General features: G+C 35.7%; 1 protein-coding gene across 1 annotated transcript in view; it reads right to left on the bottom strand.

Annotated features, from left to right (window-relative positions):
• Positions 1-21,312, bottom strand: part of LOC120606347 (metabotropic glutamate receptor 7-like) — a gene marked incomplete at its 3' end in the record, with an annotated part of 556,936 nt that overhangs the window by 482,516 nt on the left and 53,108 nt on the right. The window lies entirely within an intron of this gene.

Below are 21,312 nucleotides of genomic sequence, written 5' to 3'. Positions count from 1 at the left end.
ATTATTTTCTTATTTAGTTTCAAGTATACAGTACATTGGTTAGACATCTATATAGTTCATAAAACGATCCCTCCAATTGCACCCTCCCTCCCTCGACCCTCCACCTAGCCAAAGTATTAATGCTAACTGCATTCCCTATGCCGTGCTCTCCATCCCCGTGACCATCTATCGGCTACTAATTTGTACTTCTTTAGCCCTTCACCCCATTCTCCCAGTCCCCCAAATCCTCCTCCCCTCTGTTTGACACCAAATTGTCCACTATATTTATGAGTCTGTTTTTGATTAGTTTGTTCTTTTTATTCCTTAGATTCCGCATATGAGTGAAATCATATAGTGTTTACCTTTCTCTGTCTGACTTAAATACCTTCTAGGTCCATCAAAGCAGTATCTTTTTCCATCCCCTTCTTTTTCAAATGTAGGGGTCTTGTTTTCTTATCCTTTTAGCCACTCTTATCTTTTGGTTAGAGCACTTAATTCTTTTCCATTTAAGGTACTTATTGATAGGAATGTAGTTGTTACCATTCTTTATCCCTGTTTTTGATACATGTTTTTTCTTTTTAAAGAAGTCCCTCCAACATTTCCTGTAATTCTGGCTAGGTAGTGATAAATTCCTTTAGCTTATTTTTGTCTGAGAAGCTCTTTATCTCTCCTTCAACTCTAAATGATAGCTTTGCTGGATAAATTATTCGTGGTTGTAGATCCTGGGCCTTCATCCTATCGAATATTTTTTTGCCAAGCCCTTCTGTCCTGCACAGTTTCTTTTGAGAAATCAGCTGCCAGTCTTATGGGTGTTCCCTTATAAGTAACTATCTGTTTTTCTCTTGCTGCTTTTAATATTCTTTCTTTGTATTTAATCTTTGGTATTTTAATTATGCTGCATCTTGGTGTGGGCCTCTTTGGATCCCTGATTTTTGGAATTCTCTGAGCTTCCTGGGGTTTTATGTCCATTTCCTTCACCAGGTTAGGGAAGTTTTCCATCATCATTTCTTCAAACAGCTATTCAGCATCTTGATTTTCTTCAGTTATGTCTATCAGAAGAATATTTGGAGCCTTAATAGTGTCCCATATCCTCCTTAAATTATTTTTACAGTCTTAGCATTTTTTTTCTTGCCATTCTGATTGAGTGTCTTGATTGGCTTTCCTGTCCTCTAGATAGGGCATTTGATCCTCTTCTTTATTAGCTTGGTTTATTCCTTGTTTATTCCATTTAATATACTTCTTATCTCAGATAATATGTTCTTCATTTCAAACTGGTTCCCTTTTATAATTTCCATTTCCATTTTTATGTTTTTTTTCTTCGTTGAAATTCTCAGGGAATTTATCTGCACTTCCCAAAAGTTCATTGAGCATCTTTATAACCACTGTTTTGAACTCTGCATCTGTTAGATTACTTGACTCCATTATATCTGGATCTCTGTTCTGTTCTCTCATATGGTTTCTGCTTCTTTGTCTTCCCATTTTGGCTACCTTTCTGAGTCTGTTTCTATGTACTAAGCAAAGCTCCTAAGTCTCCTTGTCTTATTAATGTGGATTTGTGAAGTAGGTGTCCAGTGGCACAGTCCTGAGAGGGTTTCAACTGCAGGCCAAACTTAGTCTAAGCTTCTACCCCTCCGGGGCCACCGGTCAAGATTCAGCAAGCAATCCACAGATACTGTGCTTATAGTTGCCTCGCAAAGCCACACCAGAAACCGAGGCCAGCTGCCTCCAGTGTGAGTCTAGGTGCAGCTCAGCAAGGAGCACCTGACTCGCTGAGGATACACCTGGATGTGGTTTGGGTGGAGCTGCGAGTTGGGGGAGGTGGGGTTTCAGGGAATCCTCTGGGCAGAGTGACCTCTGTTATCCAGTTTGATGATGTCACAGCTATGGTGGTGCTGTGTCCCCACACTGGGGGGGATGGGGGGCTCAACAGGGAACAATGGATACCACTGGCATTTCTGTACTGAGTGAGTCTCACCTCGGCCCTCATTCTGACAATGTCTCCCTGTAAGTCCCTGGTGCCCTCTGTGCACAGCCCAACGGGCACTGTTGCTCAGAGTGAGCAGATCCATCACCACGAAAATCAACTCATGGACATGATCCGTTTAAGAGGTGTCTGCCACTGCCACAGCCTCCATCTCACTCAGCCGCTTGACATCAGGCAGCCCCGTGTCCTCAACCTGTCCTATCTTCTGCCGTTGCAGGGTGCTTTCTTGGTCTTCTCCCTAGTTGTATGACCTGTTCCTCTAGATCCTGGGTGATTTTTCCTTGCTGCTGCTCCTTGTTTCTGTCACAACTTTGATTTGGTCACCAGAGGGATGAACAGAGCCCCTACCATCTACGCCATTTTTTTCTCTCTTCTGATTAAAATATTTTTTGTCAGTGATATCAGTGCTTATCTCTTCTAAGCTGTCTTATTATTTTTAAATCCCCTACAAGCCTACCACAATGATCCTGCTCTTTGAATGTTATAGGTGCTCAAAATATATTTGTCGAGCCAATATATCTCTTTCAATTTCTCTAGACTGTAGGTCCTTAACTGCAGACTCTATGAAAAATAGGAGACAAAGGAGTGGAGTAACAGTTGGCCTGGAAGAAACTGTGCAAATCTATAGACTTTTACTTAGGCAGATTCACGTATTAATTTAGGATAAGCATATGAGAAAATGTCATACATGTTAATTTTTTTTGGTCATGTGTGGTGATATGAGAAAGAAGTTGATAATAGCTATGCTAAATCACATAGCACTATAAAATATATGATAAATCTAAGCAATTCAATTCAAAATGGTGAATTAAAGGGGAAAATGTTGTCGTTTAAGTCTCTCAGAAACCCCACTGCAATTAAGGCTGAAAGGAATTATCTGAAGGTGAAGGAAGATTCTCTTTAAGGTTAACTATTCAATTTCTTTTAGCTTCTAAATATGTGGGAAATAGTAAAGCACAATGCTTAGGCCACTGTACTCACCTGATCTTGGAGTCAGACAGTCTAATTTGGCTGAAAAGATGGATAACTGTGTGACCATAGGCAAATTCTTAACTTTTCTCTTCCTCCTGTCTTTATTTGTAAAATGGGGATATTATTGGTATTTGCTTCTAAGAGCTTTGTATTAACTAAACTAATTCATGAACAAGAGGTATGTTGTCTACACAGGAGGTGCTCAGTAAGTGATAGTGACTGTGTTGTTGATGATAATAACCATGACAATGATACTACATGTCTATTTTTATAATTATATTGTGGTTGTATGTAATATATGTTACATCTCATCTTGAGATTAACACAACCTCTCGCGAACCACCAAATGGCTCACTAAGTACTAATATTTCCAAGAACTCATTCAAGAAACATCTATGAATGAATCAGAAATAACACTGAATGAGGATGACCAGTTTCAGGTTCTATAAGGGATTGTCTAGTTCTATAAGGGATTGCACTCATGTGCTTTTCGGTGGGAGAGAATTCTTAGTGGCTGCCAATCAGGATCATTCTGTTGTTAGTTCAAATTAACCTGAAAGATGCTCAGCGGTTCAGGTACTTTTAGCTCAGTATCTGAGATTGTTTATGCCCGGATGTAGTAATCTCAAGAAAACAACAACTGAGCCAGTGGGTTAAGGTTTCCAGCAGAAGCTGCATGGATTCTTTGTCTGTAAACCCAGGAAATCAGTCAAGCTCAATTTGTTTAAGAAGTTCAGGTTAACATTTTGTTTTCTCAAAGTACTTCTTTCTAAGAATAGCCAAGATATTCTGAATCATTTACTTCTTTCCCATTTTGCATTCTTTTGATGAGGTGGAGTTCCCAATTGTAAAGCACAAGGAAGACATTTAATCAGAAGAACAGCTAGAGTGATTTATGATAATTGATATTTAATGGCTCAATCTCAAACCTAGTCTCAGTTCTTGTGAGAGATTTTTCAGATTCCTGGTATGAAAGTTTGGCAGAAGACAATAAAAATCATGACATCCTCATTTTTTTCTGACGTTTCATTATACCACTAAATAATATGTTCAGTATTCCCCTGGAAATATATAAAGCACTTTAGCGCTTTACCTGGTGTGTTCATCATTTGTTCCTGACTAAATGTCCATGTAACTAAGAACCAATTGTAAGAAAATCATTATAGGTATGAGTAAAGGATGTTCACCAGAGCATTGCTTATAATTTTGAAAAATGAAAACAGTATACACACACAATAGGAGATGGAAAACAAAGAAAATGAAGTATCTATTGCTATATGAGTTACTATGCAACAATTAAAATAATGATGTAGAAACTCATAGAATATTGTGAAAAGAGGGGCTCGTGATTCTTTTAAAAATTGAAACAATAATATATGCAACAATATTAGATTAGGTAATTTATCAGTTATTATTTTGGCTCCAACCAGGACAGAAAAAACATGTGATAATTTGAGCATTGAAATTTTAATAAAAATAATTATTAACTATGACGAGAGATTAGAGTAATGAGGAAATGGCCACTGACAAGTAAAGAGAACTCTAAAAAATAGAGAGCTAGCAGATATAAGGTATAGCCACTAACTTTCCAGCTGAGAAAGAAGCCTCCCTCCATCCCCACAGTACTGAGGTCCAGCCCTGTTTGGAGAGAGCACAGCTTACTGGATCGTACAAAAGTTGCTGTGTTTCCTCATGGTGAAAGTTTCTGGAAATATGCCCTCTGTAACATGCTGGAAATCCACCTTCTAATGTTCCAGGGAAAGCTATTCATGGGATGTTTCTCACCTGAGGCACTCTACTACAAAAATTCTTGACAGGAGGTGCTGGGGGAAGCTGTTGGCTGCTGTGTGCTGCTGAAGACATCTTGGGAGAAATTGCATGCACTGTGAGAGCAGGACACTGAGGAAGCCCTCTGAGCTGCAGAAGCTGGGTGCTGGAGAAACCCTGAGTGCTAGAGAAATTGCAGGCATTGCATAGCTGGGTACTGGGAAAATGACAGATGCTGCAGGAGCTAGACACTGGAGAAGTCAACAAGAACATCCCAAGCAAGTACACCAGCACCTGGAAGCAAAACCTTTCCTTCTGGAATATCCCCTGGAGCCATTATTGGTGAGATATTAGTAAAGTCTAATTACTTGTAAACTTTAGAGATAATTAGTAAAGCCTAATATCACACCAATGGGCAAAGGGCTCATAATATTTTCACAGAGCAGGTAAAAGTGAGTGAATTTAGAGGTGAGAGGCAATAAATAAAAAATCTGGCACAAACAATACATATTAAAATGCTAACAATGGATCTCTTTAAGTGGGAGATTACAGGCTAATTTCATTTTTCTTGGGGCATTGCCATATTTCTACAATGTAAATGTAAATAAATAGATTTCCTTTGTTTAAAAAAAACCTATCAATTCAACTACTCAACAAACTGAATATGTATTTGATAACTTTTATTTTATATTTAATTACAGTATAAAGTGTAAGCACAAGAGCAATGTGTATGATGCACATTTAAGGATAAAATCAATCTTCCTCATTTTATAAGATCAAGAAAAAAAGATCATTCAATTTTCTCTACTAATTTCTCTTCCATTCTATTCCTAAAACACTCTAACTGGAGGAATAATGTGGATCAAGATCTAGTTCTCCAAATCAGCTATTTTTAATGTATGTTCTAGGGGTACTCATAAGTGCTTCTGGGGGAAAATGGGTACAAGGTAAAATAAGTTTGGGAAATGATTGTTCAAGGGAAACTGGTTTACAAATTACTGAGGTTCTCAGAACTTCTACGATGCTGATGTGCACTGAGAACCTTGAAGAGAGGTGGACACCCTCTTGTTCTTTTTCAATTTAAATGTACCTGGAAGCGAGAATGTAAGAGTTAAGTGTTTTAAGGAATGATGCTCTTAGAGGAGGAAACAAGAAGGAAACCACCACAAGGCAATGGGCTAAATTAATTGACACTATTCTTTTAGCTATATTTCAAATAGAGGTGAAGATATAGGGTAAGCATTTTTTTTTTAATATGATATATTCAAAGAGGTTGGGTAAGGACAAGTGTAAAAGATGAGGAGGGGGGCAGAATACTTGTAAGGCCCAGTAAATGAGGAAGAATAGAGAAAAAATACCTGCTGATAGCATTGCCAGTTTTGTGATGGTAAGTCTATCTGTGAATATTATATATGGTATAGAGAAATATCTAAAAGATAAATCATCTATATTTAATATCACATTCACCTATTAGCAGTTCAGGGAACAAACTGTGTTCATTAAGAAAATTTGCCTGTGAATGTGTCTGGAATGTATCTTCCACATTCCTTACAGTTTCAGGCTAAAGTTTTTCTACACATGGGAAGAAAAAGGTAATTCGGAGGCCAAATTCCAGATTAGTAGCAAGGGTTTGAAACAGATGTGGCAGAAGTGATTCCAAAATTTTAGTGTGAATTACAGTCTTCAAGGAACTTTTTAGAAGTGAAGATTCATTCCAAGGCTCCACTTGAAGAGTTTCTGGTGAAGTAGATCTGGAATAAGACTCTGGTGTCTGTTGTTTTTGAAAGCATGTTAAATGATTCGGATGCAATGGGCCTTTGAACCAAATTTTGAAACGTTCTTCGTCATGGGATACCGGTAGGTAATTATAGGCATGTCTGTTTAATAGCCCTATCCTGGAATCGACCCTCCCTTCCTCTACCCACATGGTTATAGTGGACGCAATCATGTTTTTGTCATACCTCTACCTGCAGGTAATTGGTCTTGACCCAGCTGACCCATTGATAATGAGCCCTGGTGCATGTGGAAGTAGAACTGAGAGTCTTCACATCATTCTTATTGTTCTTTTGAAAGAGGATATATACTTATAAATTATGACAGTTTTTACTTTCTGTCTTGTATACTAAGAGTCAAAGAAAGTCAGTGTAGGAATGAAGCAGACATGCAGAAAAGAGTATTAAAGAAATGGAGAGAGTATTTCTTGGTCTCCAAGGATGCTCCTATCCCTGGATCCTGTAAGCTCCTGAGATGTGGCTGCATCTATGCCCTTGGGTTTCTGAGATGCATTCTGTATCCTTATATTTAAACTCTTCTTTTGATCAGAAGTAAAATCAAAAGTCCTAATACAAAAAAAAAAAAAATCCCTCCTCTCTATTTACTGAATCCCTTCACTTACTTCCCACTCACTCTTCCATTCACTCTATTTGGCTTCTAGACTTATTACGGAATCAAAACAGTTATCACTAAAATGTTAAAAGACCTCCCTTCCCTAAAATCCAATAAGCATTTTACCTCATCTTCTTGACCTCTTAGATGTGTATGACATTGCCGACATCTTCCTTCTTGAAGAAACACACTTTCTTCTCTCACATCACATTTTCCCAATTTTCCTTCTATTTCTCCAATTACTCTCTCTAAGGTTCATTTGTAAGCTTAATTTCTGTATCCAGATATTAATTGTTGGAGCTCATCAAATAGTAGTCTTAGGTCTCCTTTTATTTCCCTTAGTTATCCTATTCATGACCCCAACTTTAGTGTCCATCTGTATGTTAAAGATTCAACTTTTATATTCAGAGCACTCTCAGATTCATACTCATAATATATCCAATAGCTCAAGACTTTCAAAGCTTGGGGTATCTCCAAACACATCAAACTCAACATCTAAGATAAAACCAATTATATCAACCTTTCCACTCTATGAAAGTTGATCATCTCCCAACATTCCTTTTTCTCAGAGCATAATATAAACATCATGTGAGGCAGAAACCTTGGAGTCCTGCTTGAAAACTTCTCACTAAATCCAACCTGCACCAAGTTCAATTGATATTTCTCTCCTAAATATATCTATAATTTGGTATATCTCACATTTGTCCTGCCACCATCTTCATCTAGACAAAATCAACTCTCACCTGCACTGCAGTAACCTAGTGATCTCTACATCCACACTTCCTCACTCATATCTGTTCTTCATGACTATGGCCAGTCAATCTCTTCCAAATATGTACCCAGCCATACCTCCCTGCAGAGATCTACAAGTACTCACATACACTTACTCAAAGGTCTTCAATATCTTCACACTAATTTTAAGATAAGTACCATAATCTTTAACATGGACTAACCTCAGATTGTAATTATGTATTCTCTAGTTGGTTTTATTTCTCAATATTGGTCTTTCCCAATGTAATTAAATTATAGGAAGGCAGGGGACAGTTACTATTATAGCTTATTATTGTATCTGCCCAGCATCCTGACAGAAATGATATTTAAAAACAAAAGATACTTGTTGAATGATAAATGAAATAAATGAATAAACAAATATCACAGTGTGTCTCTTAGCAAACAGACTTTATTATAGTTCATTCGTTTAGTCAGTCAGTCATTCATTGAGTGCCTATTAGGTCATAGAAACCATGATAGATATTTTAAGACCTTGCATCCTAGTGAATGAATGACAAAAAGATTATAATCAGGCTAAGACATAAACAGTGGGCAATCCCATCCGGGCTTTTATAGAATGAACCATGGTGCCAACTGGCAGACAGGAATAACAGTCTTCCCCATACTGAGAATGAATCTGCCAGCCACTCACTGGCATTGACTTAGCTCTGAAAACTCCTTACTTTCTCACGTTTACCCCTAACTTGTGCTGATTTAACTTTTCATCCTGATTCTATCGGCTCTTTCTCTATATAATCACTTAGTTGAAAAAAAAAAAGTTTGTAAGTCAATGTTTCTTGCCATTTATATCGACTAAGAAATAAAATAATTACTATGGCTTAATCTTTTCTGAATAATAATATCAAGTCCTGAGTACCATTTTAGTACAGTTTGTACCTGAGTTTGACAATGACTAACAATATTTGTGTTTATTATAGGTTTTTTTCTAAAAAGACATATTTGGTAAAATGTGGCCAGGTTGATTACAAAACAGATTTTACACACAGAATTGATCTTTCTTCTTTCAAGAAGAAGATTAACACTTCTGATTTGATCTTGTAAGTCACAACTTGCAGTTACTTTGTTTACCCTTGATCCTGTTTTAGTTTGATCTAAAGCAAGTTGCAAGATGCATTTTATGTCAGTAGCCTCCTGTACTCCATATTAAATGGGGGTTGAAGATGGTACTGACTTTGCATAAATTCTTCTACTTTAATTTAAAATTCATTGGATAGCTTTCATCTTAAAGTAAGCAGCATAAGTTTGATTTAAACACTATTTATACTTCTGTCTATACATGACATACAAGTTCATACAGAATGGCAATAATGTTAGGACCTAGTTAGTGCCCGGACATGGTCTTGCTTTACAAACCAAACAAGAAACTCTTCCTTGCATATGATTGAATCAAGGTGAATGAACATGTTTTCAGGAAATTTTAGAGGCCTTCACAAAGAACTACTGTCTCTCGAGTGCTTTTTAAAAATGACTACTGCCTTTCTATTCTATATTTTATTAAAATCTACTTTATATAACTATTACTTAAAGAAACGTTTTGCCCCATGCTTTCTTAATTCATCCCTCCCTTCCTTTCTATCTTATTAAAATAAATAAATAAATAAATAAATGAACAAATGATCAAACCCCCAAATTTTAGCTTATTCCTGAAAGGGCTTCAACCACAAAAGGACACATTACCTCCTGCCACAATCAATATAATACCTAACAATTTATCATTGAAGCTGTAAGAAAGTTAGTGGCATACCTAAAACCATCTTTTATTTTAATTATCCGTTGCTGTATTAGTAATGATTTTTCCTTTATTATCCCCAAGTCATACATTTAAATCTAAAAAGACAAATGCAATTTCAGTCCGCTAAATTATTCCACTATAACCACATGCCCCCTAACTATAGGAGATGCTTAAGCCATTTTCTGCTTAAAATTTCAGAAGACTCATGCTCACATAATCCCTGCTGGTCCTTTTACAAACAAACGAATATCTTCCATCGATGTTACCAAGTCAGAACAATTAGTGGATATATCAAGTAAAAAGGAAAAAGGGTTAACACTAAGAATATCCTTGAGGGCAAAACCTAATTGTGTGCCTTTGTTGGCAAAATATTCATTAAATCTCTTTTAAAATGCATTTTATGGATATACTATAGGTACATGTTAATTTATCTAGCATTTGATTAAAAAAAAATTTAATGGTGGAACACATCACTCAAATAGGACAAGACATAGTGCTTGATTTTTCCTAAGTAGTAGTTTTATTGAGGTCCATTTTTATTCTTTATTCTTTAAAATCCAGTTTTAACATCACTTCTAGGATGTTTTACCAACACCTGTCCTTTTCCCAGGCAGTGATATTTCTTTGCATCTATATTTCTTTTACTACATTGCATCATAATCATTTATTTAATCAGCTTTCTTCTTCACTGGAATATGAGTTCTGTGAAGCCAGGATCCCTGTTTTATTAAGACTGAATCTCCAAATTTTAGTGCATTCATTGTTTCAACAAATATGTATTAAAAGTCTACCCTTTCCAAGATATGTGTTCTGGGTACAAGGTGACTGGTCAAAGAGAGAGATATGGTTCTTGAGCTCATAGTTTAGAGTTCATCAAAGGAAACTATAAATGCACAAGTAACCATTCCAATGAATAATTACAAATTTATATAAGTTTTATAACCTAAAAGAGGAAGAGGTGCCATATGCAATAACCTGAGGGAGCTTCTTAGGACAAACAGGAACGGCATTCCTACAGAGGCCGCTTTGGAGTATGGAGTTCTCAGCATCCAGCTGAGGCAACAGAGTGTGTGAAATTTCTGAGTCAGTGAGGATTCAGCAGGAATAAATAGAGGATGAGGGAACAAATGAATGGTCTGGAAATGAAGCATGTAGCAACATGATGGAAGGTGGAAACATCATTCTTGTCTCCAAAAAAGTTATAAATACTGAGGCAATTAAGGGAGTCTGAGAATTGCCATCCTTTTAGTCCCACATGCCACTCTTCTTATTTCTGTTCTTTCTTTTTTCACCCAGGTCAGACATTGCTAATCGATCATGGCATTCTTCCCCACCAAGGCTAGGCAGAGCCTGGAAATTTTTCTGAACTCAGTGCTTCTGGAAGCAATTACCAATCATTCAAAATGGGCACTCAAGATGATACTGTTTTACTCTTTCTGTTTGAAGTGGGTAATATCTTTTTTAACTAATCAATAAAGGATCTGATATCTGTTTGAGGGAGACAAGAGCTAGAAAATTGAGCCTATGCATATAAAGCAGTGAGTACTGTAAATGGATATGAAGTCTAGGTCATTATAGGTGCTGAATTGATAGGAGTGATTATAACGATGGCAATGGTGAAGGTAATGATGGTGGGAAAATATGAGCATTCCAGTATTTTATGAAAGTAAACATTTAAGACTAGTACTAAGGGTGAGAGAAATGACCAAGTAGGATGTACTGAGTGCCTTTGAATGACTTCATGGTTTTTACTTGAGATAGCAGAGCTAATACATTCTCAAAAATATAGAGAAATTATCCTTACATTCAGTAAAGAAGATCATCTGAAGAGGTATACGCAGTTGGAAATTAGTATCTTGATCTAATCCTAGAACGTTTAGAAATGACCAATCTATCAGTTTTGCTGACTCTACCCCTTTGACTGTATACTGAGACTAGAAGCCCAGCAAGCCAGAGTCAGCCAGTCCAAAACAGTTATTTTTTCTCTACCTGCATTGAGCAAACCATGCATCTTAGGTATAAAATGATAGCATTTATAATTTAGTAAGAGCTAAACTCAGAAGTACTCTAATGCATTATTAAGGTTGAAAAATCAAACACTTAGAAACCAAAGAATTACAAAGGTTTAGTTCTTATGATAATGTTAAAAGGAAATATTCACCTATAGTACATCTTGTGAATCCCCTTGGCTATGAATCAATGGATTGATACCCAGCCACAGGATACAGTCACAAAATCAGTCAAACTCTCGCTTGCTTACAAGTTCTTCTGAATGAGTTTTTATTATACATCGTTTTACTTTAGGACTGCCTACATTAGATGGAGTATTTGTCCTGAGTTGTAATCATCACTACATTGAGTGTCTGTTTTATGTCAGTACTATGCTAGACCTTTTACGTATATTATTTATAATGCATACAACAACTGCAAGGACTGACCTTATTTCCACCTTATAGACAAGGAAACTGCAGTTCAAAGAATTTAAGGAACTTGTTCAATTTACACAACTAAATAAATGGTAGAGTTGGGATTTTAATGTAGTTCTGTCTCACTTCAGAGCTCATATCATTTTCACTATCTTTTGTTTGCCTGCACATTAGCTTTATTTCATTCCACAGCCACACATGAGTTAGGGAAAATTAGATGATAACTCCAGATATATTTGTAGGGCTTGCCTTTTAGAAGGGATAAGAGTGGGTTGGTTTTCTGTGGGGGAGAGAATTGTTCCCATCTGATGCTAGAAAGATCCATGGCTCTTATATCCTCCATCACCCCTGAAATCACTCTGACGGCATCTGAGCAATATGTGAAATCAGCACCTTCTACCTTCCTTATGGCTACTCATGATGCTAATCAATTTTTCTCTTCAAAGAGATGCTCATTTTAATAAGTCATTCTTTGTAGGGCCAGGTGTAGGGCCCATTTCCTGTTCCATTCACCTTAATGATGTCAAATACTTTATCTATATCCCTCTCTAGTTTTATGTCACAAGTATGGACAATATTCATTTTCTCTTCCCTGAACACACACACACACACACACACACACACAATATGGCAGGAAGTGATAATATGGCAGGAAGTCCGCTGTATCATCTTTATAAACAATGTAGCAGAGTATAATTTTTCAATTTTAGCTCATATACACTCTCACTAGTTTCCTGACTCTCATTTTATTCTGTGTGTCTTATAAAAGACTGATTCATTTTTGCAGAGATCAGGCCCTGTGCTCTCAGTGCTGTCTCCAGTAGATATTTCAAAGCAAGTACAAAGATGAGCAGCTGGTAAGATGGGGTAGGTGGTAAGGAAGGCATGGAGACCCAAACAGATAAGTAAGGGGGACAAGAAAGAAGAACAGTTCTGTGCATTATAAAAGATGAATAGGGGCCCTCTTGTCAACCAGATGCACCATCTTTACATAACTGAAATGACTCCTTTCCCACACCTAAACTACACAGAATGTTTTGACTCTGATTTTTATTGGCAACTCAGCATGTGCTATAGTAACAATATCACACTAAATAGAACAGACTGATAGTTCTGCAGATATTACCCTTTGTTTCCAATGTTTTCTCAGCTCTCCAAGCAGACTGTGAGTGTCTTAGGCAGCTCTTTCATTTTCTAGCAGAGGCCAAGTGGTGCAAGATATTAACTAAGCACCTAAATAAAGCTTCTAACAGGAAAGGCAGATAGAAAAATCATTTAAAAATACTATATCTAGTATTTTATGTGCCAGTTCAAATATGGAGGAACCTAATCATTGTGAATGACAAACAAGTGCTCGCAAATCCACTAGTTGTTAGCACAGCATGCTCCATTTAAAAGGAATTTTTTCAAATGGTAAATATAACAGAAGTCTACAATTACAATCTTTCAATGACTGCAATCCATAGAAAAGCCATTTAGTGATAAATTGGAGGGCAAGAGGAGATTATCACCTGCTTAACTTAGCTTCCATTGATTCTATCAAGTTGTTTGCCTGGCAATATCTGGGCTATGATGAAAAAGTTGAGGGAAAACTCATTTCCCCCATCTAAATATTATTAATAGCAGGTCTTCATTTTGAAAGGTATATGGCATTTGGCAGAAAAAGATCTGTTGATAACTACTAATTATACTTAATAATAAGTAATATTTTATCATTTACATAATTATTTTAATATTTAAATACTTTCACAAATTTTGCTTCCTCATATGCCGTGATGCATATATGGAATATCAATGCAACTTCACTGTGCAAGATATTCCTGTGAAACCAGCCCCAAAAAGTAAGCTATTATAGGAAAATTGTGGGGCTTCACCTTATTTATATTAACAAATGTTAACAATTTGAATTGTATTTTTTAGTACCTGAGAGGAGGAGGAGAGGACTGAGCAACTAAGTAAATTTGAACTGACTCTTTGGCAAAATGCCAAGTTAAGACTAAAACTGTGCAAAAGCATTTAGAAGAAGCAGAGATATGAGGCAACAAGATCAGTGAGTGATATATTAAAATAAATATCTCTCTACTTATCTATCAAGATAAAAACAAAAGAACAAAGCAAATAAAATAAATTAAATGATATTGCTGTGAATGTGAAGGTCCAAATTTAGATTTTAAAAATTGTATGAGTACAAGCTGGATTTTTGACCTCATGATTAGATATGAAAACATTTATTCTAAGGGTATAACTAGAAGTCACAGAAATCTAAGTAAATGGCATTAATTAGAGCATTATTTGTAGAAAGAAAAACTTGGAAACAATTTAAGTGTCCAACAAAAGGGAATTATTTAAAGAAGTGACTCTATATGTTGGAATATGGAACAAATTGTAAATTATCCAAATGCATATTAGATCATATGGGAGACAGTTATTATATATGTTATGTGAAAATGAAGAGAAATAAAAATTATATAAACAGTACATCCTAACATTATTAAATAATGTGTGTATAAAATATATATGTATATAAATATATGTATATTTAAGCAGAAAAAAATGCAAACATGAAAAAGATAATAATTATCTCAAAGTTTTGGAAGTATATGTATGTTTATTTTTTCCTTTATATTTTTTCTGTATTTTACCATTTTTCTACAACGAAATACTAATTTAAATACTATGTATATTTTTGAACAATTCTATTTTTAAATTTGTTTTTACCTAGTCAGTGGTCAATTTTTTTCTTAATACAGTGAAACATATGGGCTGTTTTCAGGGGCCTGATGACAATTTATAAAAGACTAAAACAATTCTAAAACCTCTAAGTCTATTTTGACTCAACAATTTCACAGCTAGTCTAGGAGTTTATTATAAAATTATCAATCAACTGTACGAAATATGTTCATTGCAACAGGAGAAATATGGAACCAACATTAAGTCTACCAAAAGAGGGTCTATGAAATGAATTTGCAGTACATCTATTGCATACAGTTCTACAGATACTAAAATGGCAATGTTTAGAGAATGCAAACTCAGCCTTAGAGGGGCTGTTCTCACAGGCCATTTAAATAGCAATGCTTATGACTAAGCCCATTAGAGAGCACCAACCCAGTGTAAAGGAAGCACGTGAAGTTCTGCTTTCCACATCCACTTAAAGTTGCATACCCATGCTACCAGGTTATCCAAGAAAAGCTGCAAAACATCCAGAATTTTCAAATGCTGTACAGGCCCTGATAGGTAGGGAAATGTCTGTGGGCTGAACTTACCCATCAGCCAAGAGAGTGCCAGCTTTGATGCAGAATTCAATGTATAGCCTTGTAATAATATCTCATACTTAAATTTTAAAACATAGGTTTAAAACATATTTTTATTTAGGAAAAATGTGTATATAGGCATATGTGTTTGTGTGATGGTCACACAAATAAACACATACAATATACAAGAAGAAAAAAAATCGATCAGAAAGAATTTGAAAGGGCTTTTATTTGGGTGATAGGCTATTTTGAATGATTTGGTGTTCTTTTTTTATACTACTCTATATCTATGTTATTTTATGTAAAACATATGTTTTATATTAGTCTATATATTTTTTTAAATAAACATATGTAGATTTTATGATAGAAGAATTACACTTAATAGAAATAAACAATACATATTTTATATTAGTCTATATATTTTTTTTTAAATAAACATATGTAGATTTTATGATAGAAGAATTACACTTAATAGAAATATAGTTTTCCTGTTGTGTGTATGTGTGTATTGTCTCACTGTCTCAGATAGACCATGTCAGGAGAACTAGATCTAGTTCTGAGCTTTTTGGAGTAATTTTAGAAAACAAAAGCAAGTGCAAACACTGGTAAACAAGGGCTAGGACCTACTTTCACAGATTAATAGAAAAAAGAAAAAAAACGCTGAATATTTGCTCTAGGAAAAGAAGACTTCGATGATGTGATAATGGACTACAAATAACTGTTTTCTGGTTCCACATTTGAATATTTGAAACTGTACTCTGGTTTCATTAGGTCAAGCTAAGACCAATGGGTAGGATGCTTCAGGAAAACAATTATAAGTACTTTATAAAAATGATAGCTATTCATATATAGGGTGACTTAATTCACCAAGTAGGGCATTCAACTCTTTAGAAGCACTCAAAATGAGGTAAATGACTAGAACCTGGTTTTATAGAGTACATTTTTTACTTTGGATGAGGTGATAAAAGATATAAGCTTAACTTCTAAAATTGAGTAAATTTTGAGACTTGACAATATAACCTTCTCAGTTATGGTATAATTTGAGAAGGATACTGAGTCTGAGGTCATATTCATTAATTCACTGATTCACTGACTGAACAAATACTTACTGAGGGGCTGTGCCAAGTGCCTGGGATCCCATGGAACAAAATATCAGCAGAAGTGAATTGCTTACTGGAACTTAAAGTATGTGGAAGGTAGATCACTAAATATTTACATATAATAGAGCATGAGATGTATCTTGAAATAGAAAATATTGATAATTATATGTCCAGGGCTTGCCCTCAGAGCAAGTCTTCTCTGAATGGATTACTTTAGCTTTTCTCTTTCTTTACTCTGTCTTCCCCTATTTCCTTCTTCAATGAAAGACATTTGTTCTTTCTGCTTTTAGCTGAAAAGAAGTTTTAGATGTCAAGTTTCTATGGAACTGTGGGTTTCTAAATTTTGTAACATAGGGGCCAATAAATCCTAATATCATGATCTCCAAAAGGGTTACAAGGGTTGTCCAAAAATTTTAGTAATTTCGGAGCCTTCCCTATATCTTTCCCAATGATCCAGGTATGAACGTTTCCATATCACAGGCCTAGAGTCCCTTCTACTGAGTAGTGTGTTGGAGATGCAGTTTTAATGCCAACCCACCATAAGTTCCTTTAATTAGAATCTTGTAGCTTCCTAAAATGTTTTCATATATATATATAATTGGTTACCATTTAAAAAGAAAAAAAAATTAATTCACATTGCTACTCATCCTCATAGGGTTGCTCATGTAACAAGCAAAATTACACTGTCAGAGCAAGTACTTTTGTGATACTTTAGCCACAGTATTTTAACATATATAGTAGTTCTTAATCTTCACTGTGTATCAAAATTATCCTCAGTATTAGGGTTCTCCAGAAAAATAGAACCAACAGGATATATATATGTATATATATGTGTGTGTATATATATATATATATGTGTATATATATATATATATACACCCTATTGATATATTTATATATCAAAACGCTTTTCATTATCTACAGATATAAATATATAGCTACTTATCCTATTGAATATATTTTATATATATTGAATATGTATATTTTCTTTAGTATAATTAATATTAAACATATATTAATTATGTTAAATATATACATATGTCAAAATAACCTGGAGCTCCAGGAAAGCTAATTGTGTAGTTTTGAGAACTGGAGGTCTGATGGCGTAAGTCTCAGTCCAAGGCCAGGGGAATACTGATGTTCCAGCTCAAGCAGCCAGGCAGAGCAAGCAAATTCTCCCTTCCTCGGCCTTTTTATTCTATACAGACCCTCGATAGATTAGATGAGGCCCATCTACATCGGGAAGGTGATCTGCTTTACCCCACCTTCTGATTCAAACACTGACCTAATCCAGAAACATCCTTACAGACCTACTCAGAAACAACGTTTAGTCAATTATCAGTGTACCCCATGATCCAGTCAGGTCGACACAATATTAAACATCGCATTCTGCAAACCCTAAAATATACCAATGCCTCAGTCCAACTCCCTAGACATTCACATTTAATTGGTGTAAATTATAGCTTAGGCATTAAGATTTTTAAAAGCTCCCCAGGAGATTTTAATGTATGGCCAAAGTTAAGAACTACTAATATCATAGATCATCTCTCTCCTGATGAGAAGTAAAACTGCTTTTCAATTTTAGTTTGTTTACGTCTTTGAGGTGTCTTCAGAGTGTTCCATATTTTCAAACAGCCCATTGCAAGTATGTACCTCCAAATCTGGTGAAAATCAATTCAATTATTTTTCTGCAACATTGTAGCAGATGGTCTATATTTATTCTTCTAATATAGAAGGTATATTGAGATTCAGAGAAAGTAAGAGAAGTGCATGTTGCTATGAAGCTAGCAAATGTAAAAAGTTGAGGAAAGGTCAAGTTTTCTGACTCCAACTTAAGTAAGTATTAGTGTCATTATTTTATTTACTTCACAGATACTAGTGTCATAAGTGAGCAGGGGGGAAAAAAGGTAAATGAATAAAGATGTAGTAGGCCTATAAACAGGAAGATAGGTAGCATCCTTCATAAAATGACCTGATACGTGCTCAGTCAGCTGTATTTACAGTCTTATAAGTGGGAAAAAACATCCTGCCAAAAGGAAATTCTATAAATCCAGGGGAAAACACTTCAAATTAAATAAATAATTCATAAGAGAGCAAAGATCAGAGTTGGCTCTCATAACAAAGCTTCTACAATAGTGTTGATATGTTTCTCCAATCACCCAGTCCACTAGCCCAGGTGCAAAGGGAAAAAAATAAAACTATTATAGATCTAGTAAAAGATAAACAGACAATAAAAACCAATAGTGGAGATGAATTCTAAGTTGGTGATTCTTTGAAAAATGCTCAAAAGATTTTATTTGCTATGTTAATGCAATGTCAAGACTGTTTTAAAAATTAAAAAATGTTTTTCTTCTTGCTACAATTTAGGCATAAATCCTCAAACTATACTAAATCAAGATGCTTCTAGAATCATAAAACTAAAGAGCATCAAGGATTATTAAAGAACTATAGTCACTCTCATTTTTCAGGTAAGAAAATCAAGGTAGTAAATGATTATGTGATGGGCTTAACGTCAACATTATCTCTGTCAGTGTCCAAGGTAAGATTAGAATGCAGGTCTCCTATTCCTTCACTTAATCATTCAACATTTTTTACCCATTTGAGCACAACTAATGCACTGCTATTTGAAATCCGACCATTCTAATGGCAGTCAGAATACCATACTTCAACAATGTTTCCATTATCTTTGAACAGAATATTAAATAACTGGCAATCATGTTCTGAGCTCCTTTCCAGATGAACTATGTGTTAAGCTCTATTTCAGTATTGATTTGTATCATACTTTCTAGCATGTTAGTCTTCCCCTGGTCTCTTCTTACAGTTCTGAGCTACATGCATTCTAGAGTTTCCAAAATTTGTGATTTTCCGAAAGATATGTTTTTATCTACCATGACCAACAAGTCATTGTTTGTAGCTAGAAAAAAAATTGATAAATTTGCAAGTGAAATCTATTCATTTCCTTTATGAAAATAGGAAACTATTTGAGTTAGAATCTAAATGCTAGAAGCACACGTAAGGCTTAGAGAAATATATGATTCTCCTACAGAATATTATACCTGAAGAATTCTTGGGTATCTGGATCAATTGAAGCACATCATTAGTTACTTATGGCCACTAAAAAAGCAGAAGACCTCACTTAAAAGAAACAAGTGACTATCTTAGCTAATGGAAATAGAGTATATTTCAAGCTTATTTATGGTTATTCATTTCTATCCTGAGCTGTGGTCCATTTCTAAGGACATCAGTATAAAAGGCAAATTGGCTGGTGAGGAAGAATACATTTAATAGAGAAGTTAAAAGCACAGTCTAGGTGACATGGACAAGTTACTCAGCCTCTCCAAGTTTCCATTTACACATCTGTAAAACAGGGAATCAAACATATTACGAAGAGACTTGCTTCTCCCCTGATCATGCTTTTGCCTTCACATGTTTGGGAGGTAATAGGAGATCAGGTGCCTTCCCCCTCCACCCTAATCCTGGAAGAGGAATTGCTAATGCTTTTAGTCAATCACTAGAACATCTATTGAGCAATGAATAGAGTTATTGCATTGGAAAGTGGCAAACGTGTCACACAGTCTTCCAGTATCTTAGCCTATGGTTTAGAGGATAAAGCATGCTAGCTTAACTTTGTCTTGTGATCTAGTCATCTGTGATTTGGAGGCAAGAGAGAGAGAAAGTGAAGGGCCTCATTTAGACTTCTAAAATGAAGTAACAGGGGTAGCTCACTATTAATAATACTCTGGTCTTTGCCGGCTATTTTTCCTTGTATCTAGAGTCCTTGGCAAGAATCTTAAACATCCACTTCAGAAAGTCTGTAATTAAATGACATCCAGTAGGTAAAGTGCACAGTACAGAGCCTGATGCACAGTAAGTTGTCAACAAATATTAGCTAGATGGCCTTGGATTTGTATTTAAACATTTGTTGTTAAATCAGTTTGTGTGAAACTAGGCATCCTGAGCCTCAGGATAAAATAAATCCCTGTGTTCTGATAAATGCAAAGCTCTTTGAAATTCTAGATGGCAGGTTGTGTTAACTCAGGTAAGTAGAAGCTGTTGGCTGGGCATTCCCCCAGGACTCAGGTATTATTGACTGAATGAGTACTCAGAATGTAGAAACCAGCTTGGCAGTGGATAGTAAACCATCGCCCAGGCACATGCTGCCTCCTGTTAAGCAGAAGGCTCTCATGCAAATTGCTTTCTGAATCATTAGCTGTCATCTACCCCCATCTCTCCTCCTGCAGCTGCTCTTTCTGATTCCACCTGCAAACTTTTCATGTTGGGCAGGCTCCTAAGGCAAACAAGTTGCCTCCTGGCAGCTTTTTGTCCTGCTGGTGCTAAAACTGAGCCACACAGATAAGCTAAAGTAAGGGTGCAAGCATGGCTAATACCCTTACTGTAGAAAGACTCCTCTAAACTAAGGTGATAAATGCCTTTGGAAGTAATTTTCATGCTGGTTCACATGAGAATGTTAGCCAGTCTCCAGAAGTTATATGCTGCTATTTTTAAATTATCTGCCATTTTAGACTTTTCTAAAGCTTCTATCAGCTGAAAAGGATCTGTAGATCATGTTCTTCCTATTGGTTAGGAACATGCCGATGATATTCTTGAGAATGTATGATTTCTAGATCATGTCTAGGTTCGATCAGACCAAAATGAAATGAGATATGAAACATAAGAAACTCATATGGAAGACATTTTTCAGGAATAGGGCTTTTACGTATGAGCAGCACATGTAAGAGATTCAACCAGGTGTGAGAAGCCAAAGGGAGAAGCAGGCCCAGCCACAAGTGATGGCAATCGCGGGCGTTAGAGTGAGTGAGAGCAAGTGGCTATAAACCTGGCAACTCATGAGAGGCTACAGTAAACTAATTTAATTTGTTCTACAGAGACATTATTTTACAAATTTGTGAGGAAAGTCATCTAT

Source organism: Pteropus medius, unplaced genomic scaffold, assembly GCF_902729225.1.
Source record: "Pteropus medius unplaced genomic scaffold, Ma_sr-lr_union100, whole genome shotgun sequence".
Lineage (NCBI taxonomy): Eukaryota > Metazoa > Chordata > Mammalia > Chiroptera > Pteropodidae > Pteropus > Pteropus medius.
This window is presented reverse-complemented; position numbering and strand designations above follow the sequence as displayed.